Source organism: Balaenoptera ricei, chromosome 20, assembly GCF_028023285.1.
Source record: "Balaenoptera ricei isolate mBalRic1 chromosome 20, mBalRic1.hap2, whole genome shotgun sequence".
Lineage (NCBI taxonomy): Eukaryota > Metazoa > Chordata > Mammalia > Artiodactyla > Balaenopteridae > Balaenoptera > Balaenoptera ricei.
Genome location: NC_082658.1, coordinates 25,358,270 through 25,364,269, shown reverse-complemented (window position 1 = coordinate 25,364,269; position 6,000 = coordinate 25,358,270).

Genomic DNA, 6,000 nt, shown 5'->3' with positions numbered 1-6,000 from the left:
TAGAACACTCAAGTGGTCTTTAATCAGATTTATTAATGAGAAAATAGGAGTGGTCCTTAGCCTCCCACCCTGATGAAGTGAAGCCAGGAAAGGTGGAGACGGGAGGGAGAAAGTGGAGCCATCCAGTAAAAGGAAGCCAGGGAGCCCAAAACAGGGTCCAGGACCTAGGTCCTGCCTCCCTTCTGGCTTACATCCTTGAAGCCTGCCATTCCCTCGCCAGGGGATGCAGGCAGAAAAAGAGGGAGATTGGCCTGTCCAATTCTGAGCCCTGCAACGGAGGGTTTTCCAGAACTTCACTGTGGGCGCTGACAATGGAGGAATAGGAATTCTCTCGTTTCCGTTAGTTGTATCTCGCGATGCGCTTTTGGCTACGTGGCTTCGCCCCTCAGTTTTGCCATCTGTAAAAGGGGGTTACTGTCCCCGCCGAGTCGCAGGCCCAGATGGCATGAGGATCAAAAGAGAGGCGAGCAGAGGCAAGATTATTTGTGCTCGGCTTTTCCCGAAAAAAATTCCGCCCCCCCTCCTCCAGGACCTGTCCCAAAGAGGCGTCTGGAAATTCAACAGAGCCAGCCAGTCTGGGAGTTAAACAATCAGCTGCCGACGAGGGGATCCTCGGAGACAGAACAGCTATTCAGACGGCGGGGGCGGTGAGCGGAGGCCGCGCAGCGACACTTGGAGAGAGCAGCTTTGCACACACGTCCCCTCCCGGCCCCCACCCGTTGCCATGGCCGCCCCCTCCTGCTCCCCGCTCCTCCCCCCACCCCGCCCCGCCCCGCGCCTGCCGGGCGTCCCCTGAGCTTCCTGGTTCGCGGTCGCGGGAGTGCGGAGCGTGTCACGTCCAGGAAGGACGACTTGGCCCGCGGCAGGGCCGGCGGCGGGGCCGGCGTCGGGCTCGGGCGGGCAGCGGCCCCCTGGCCCCCGCCACGCCTCCGTTGGCGCCACGTTCCGGGACGGGTGCGGCCGCCGGGAGCGACGCTTCTCGGGCCGGGGAGCCCACGCCCTTCCCGGCCACACGTGGCGCTCCCGGGGCGCGGGGCGGCAGCTCGCGGTTGCAGGGCGCACGGCCTCTCGCTGGCCCCCTTGGTCACCTCAGGACACTTGCTCAAGTTGAGTTGGCAACTTGGGGGCTCAAACAACTTACGCTGGGCCCCCGCCTCCGATGCCCGGAGTCGAGTCCTAAGAGCGCGAGCCGTTCCTCTGCGCTTGGGTAACGTTACCCCTGCTCGAACGAGCCAATCAATCGTAGAACTAACTGTAGGATGGCATCCCGTGGTGGAGCGGGGTGGAGCGAGCCTAAGGTTAACCCTGTGCGTTTTACTGCTGGGGAAACAGAGTCCCAGAGAAGGGGGTTGATTTGTTCAAGGTCAAGGTCCCAAGGTAAGTTACTGCCCAGCCGGGATGGGGGCCTACGTTTTCGTCGCCCAGCCCAGGGCCCTTTCTCCAACACTCTCCTACCTACATTAAATTAAATCAAACCCACCCTGGGGCTAAGGACAGTCAGACTTTTTGCCAGGAGTGGTTTGGCTAAATTAGTGAAATGCCAGAAAATGGAAGGTTTCTAATAAAAGCCTGCCTCCAGGGGCCCAGAGTGTTATAAGGTCTCACCCACTGGCTCCACAAATCACCTGCACAACCTTGCTGGCCGTTTGCAGCCTGGCAGCAGTGAGCCTTCCAACACCCCCAGGCTGCCTCTCCCCCCAGCACACACACACAATGGCATTTTCTTCTCTGGCACCTGGAAGGGGCGGAGATGCCCAGAGACCTGATTTGACCTCTGACTGCCTGTTTTTTCTCTACCTTTAAAAAATGCCCAGAACTGGGAAAGTGGGGATGGGAGGTGGATTTGATTTTTCTACTATCTTGTACCTCTTGATCGGGTTCTTCCATTCTACCCACAGGCGATTCTCAAACTGTGTCCCAGAGTAATATTTAGACATCCCTTCATTCTCAGTCTTTATGGAGGGCTAATTTAGCCATTATCCAAACATACCATGGCAGTGTTTCAAACCACATCAAGGAGGACCCTCGGCATATAAGTCCCACTTCAAAAGTAGCTCTTCCTAGATCCCTGCCCTGCCCTCAAACAGTTCAGAGAGGAAATGGCCAGCTGTGTCTGCTGCGTTGATTGCAAACCTTAGCCTGGTCAAGACTTTCTTTGGTCAGGAAAACCCAGAGGGGAAACTGAGAATGTCAGCGGAGAATCTGGATCACCCCTCAGCATGTGTGTGGTTCAGCAAATCACTCAACCCCTCTAGATATTTCTCTTTCCATCCCCATTCCCTTGGGGAACCACTCCATTTTCTCACCTATTAGAGAAACACCATGTCGTCTCACACTGTGATGACAGACCTCATGCCCACAGATCACTGATCTATGCCCACAGAAATAAGAGAGGCACGTCTAACCTCCAGATCTTTGTCATGCCTGTGTACGTGATGTATCCATGTAACTTCTCAGAGACTGACTAGGTTGGAACACTTGGATCGTGCACACTTGGTCTGAGGGTTTAGGACTCCTAGGTCTTTCACCTCTCTGTGCCTCTCAGGCATTAGGGCCCAATCCTGGAAGTCAGATTGGGGTCATCACAGACTCTTAAGTAAGGAACCCATCTTCAAGACCACCCTCTCATTCTGGAGAAATTCCATAATTACTTGTTTGTATATTGAGTATCTTGAAAGATGAGATGATCAAGACAGTTCTCCTCCCTCAGGAGCTCACAGTAGGACCATACACAGAGGAAGTGGTACTTGAGCTGGGTTTTGAAGGGTGAATGGTTTGCCCAGAAAGGTGGGTTGTGATAGAGGCTGGAGCCTCTATCAGGCTGATAGAGCCTGTTTTCTAGGCTGGTGCTCTTTGCATACATGGTCAGTGTTTCTGTCATCTTGAGATGACTTGCTGGGGAAGCTGGAGACCTGAATTCCCAGCTGCCTGAAATGGGGCACCGATGCAGCAGTCTGGAAAAGGCCACTATTATGTTCAGCCTTGACCCAGCATCCATCAGCAAGACCACAGCTGCCTGGGGCATTGGGGGAGGAAACGAGAGACAGCCTCGCAGACAGACAGACCGAGCTGGCAGCAGCAGTGGGGATTTGAACCCTTTAAAATCTTGGCATCGCCTGGACGGAAACCAGGGTCTAGTGTTCCATTTATCCTAGTCCAGGAGAGGAGAGGTAGTTTCCATTTCTCTCTCCACTCGTAGACACCACAAGGATAGCCTGGTGAATCTGAGCATTTGATTCTTGATTATCTGAGTGTGGCTTATCCACTAGTGAAGAAACTATTTCCCAGACTCCGTGGTCCCTGCTATCTGGCATGGGGTGCTCAGAGGATGCAAATGTCTCAGCACAAGACAAAGCCAACTCAGAATGGCAAAGTGCTGCTTTAAACACGCGATTATAGAATGAATATCCAGTAAAAATGAAGCTGGAACCTCCTGCTGTTTTTTGGATTGATCTCTATATTGCTCCCCCTCCTTTAAAATATGAATGAATTAGAATTTTTATATTATTTTGGAAGACTGAAATAAGAGAAATACCAACATGCAAGTGTAAGGATGAGAAAGGAGTGCTACAAGGAGGTCCTGGGACTGACTTTCCAAAGGATGCAGCCTCAGCTCTGCCATGAGCTTGCAGTGTGGGCTTGATTGGTCACTTCTCTCCAGGAGTCAGTTTCCTCACCTGTAAAATGAAGGCTGAGACTCTAAGCACTGTGAAACATGGAGTTTAGACCTAGGGAACTCAGACTCTTGAAACTGAAGCCCACCTGGCTAACTTTATCCCCTGTCACGTGGAAAACAGTGTCTCCTGGTGACTGTCCTGCCCATCAGTCTAGAACACAGGAGTGAAAGTGGAGGAGGAGAGCCTGCGCCTGGGGCCCAGGCCTGCGTGAGCATGTGGAGGGTGAGATCAGGGCCAGGCAGAGGGGCCGTGTGGCGGTGAGAGGGCTGGTCTGGAGGAAGGTGGAAGCGGCACAGGGGCTATAGACAGTTCTGCCATTTGCTGGTCAGGCGGCCTTGATGGATCCTGCTCTCCTGTCAGGCCCACAAGCTGTGAGTCAACTGATGGGGCCGCTCTCTGGATTCACTAGAATGGGTACCCGAGTACAGTGGAGGTTTCAGATGCTCCACCGTCGGTCTCCGGAGCTGAAGTCCCCAGCTCTCTCTTTGACCCTTCCGTACGGTCTGGTAACTTGGATCACAAAGAGGTGGAAAAAACCAAATCCTTTGAAAAGGACCCTGTTCTTTCACTCTAGACAGCGGGTGTGGGTCTTCATGGACCCAACCCAAACATGTCACATCATCCCCCAGTACATCATTCTATTCATTCTCCTTGTGGTGCCGACCCGGGCAGAAAGATGTGGCTCCCTGAGGGTGAGGAAGGTAAATAAAAGAGTCTTAATTTGGTAACTAGCTAATGTTTGAAGTTCTAATTTTATAGGTTTCCAGGGTGAACACTATTTTGTGGTCTGAGATTGTCTGGGATATTATTTGCTAACCGAAGCCACTGTCATTTACCTCGGCCTGCCTGCATTCCTGTTTTTTAAAAGTTCTGTGGCTCCAGGACCGCGTTGGGCTGGCATTTCCCCAATGAGTTCCCTGATTTTAATCCTCCGCTGGGCTGGCCTACGGAAATGAATGTCCTCTCACCCGGGCCCAGCATGAGACGAAGACAAACCCAGCTGTGAAATCAGTGCATCAGTCAAGGCAGCTCAGTGGCTTCCTAAACTGAGTTTTACAAAGTCACAACCAGAAAGCAAGAAAAGTAATTTCCAAACGCTGAATGCTGACTGTTCTCATTTTTCAGTTCAGTATTCCTGACTCCAGCGGAGCACCTCTCGTTACTCTGACTGGTCAACCTCTCATTCCTCTGCTTCTGACCCCTTTCAGGGCTTGATCCGGTCACTTCACATGTGAGGGACTGCAGGGGGCTGTGCTGCATTCATCCTGCAGAGACCCCTGACTTCACCCCAACATCAGCACCTGCCCATTTCTCAAGGGGGAGACTTTTCGATGAAAGTCTTCTTTGGATGAATCTGTGCCCACCCACTCAGGCTGGCCACACTCCCTGGTTACCATTCCTATCATCCATTGACAACATTACAAAATGTGATTTGCTACCATCTATGATTATTAGCCTGGAGAGTTGTGATCCTGAATAGTTTTCTTCCTCCCTGGTCGTGTATTTAACATCAAGTCCACATTAATGGCTACCACACAACAGGTGCTTGGGACAGGTGAGCTGTGGCCTTAAGTTGGGCTCCCTGGAAACTGGTGATTTGGGAGCCGGAGGCTTTCTGTCCACTCCCATGCTTCTGTTTTTCTTTTTTTTTTTTTTAAATTATTTATTTATTTATTTATTTATGGCTGTGTTGGGTCTTCGTTTCTGTGCAAGGGCTTTCTCTAGTTGCGGCGAGTGGGGGCCACTCTTCATCGCGGTGCACGGGCCTCTCACTATCGCGGCCTCTCTTGTTGCGGAGCACAGGCTCCAGACGCGCAGGCTCAGTAGTTGTGGCTCACGGGTCTAGTTGCTCCGCAGCATGTGGGATCTTCCCAGACCAGGGCTCGAACCCGTGTCCCCTGCATTGGCAGGCATATTCTCAACCACTGCGCCACCAGGGAAGCCCTGTTTTTCTTAAAAGTAAGCCCTCAGATAGTGATGTTGCAACAGGCCCTATATCAGCCAGGTCTCTATCAGAGAGACAGAACCAGTAGGAGATATATCTGTATCTATCTATAGCTATAGAGACTTATTGCAAGGAACTGGCTTATACAATTGAGGGGGGCAGCTAGACATGTCCAAAACTTATTAGGCAGGCCAGCAGGCTGAAACTCTCAGGCAGGGGCTGATACTGCAGTCCACAGTGGAATTTCTTCCTCCTCAGGGAAATCTCACCGTTGAGTTTAAGGCCTTTCAACTGATTAGATGAGGCCCACCCAACTTATCATGGATAATCTCCTTTACTTAAAGTCGACAGACTGTAGATGTTAACTGCCATCACAGC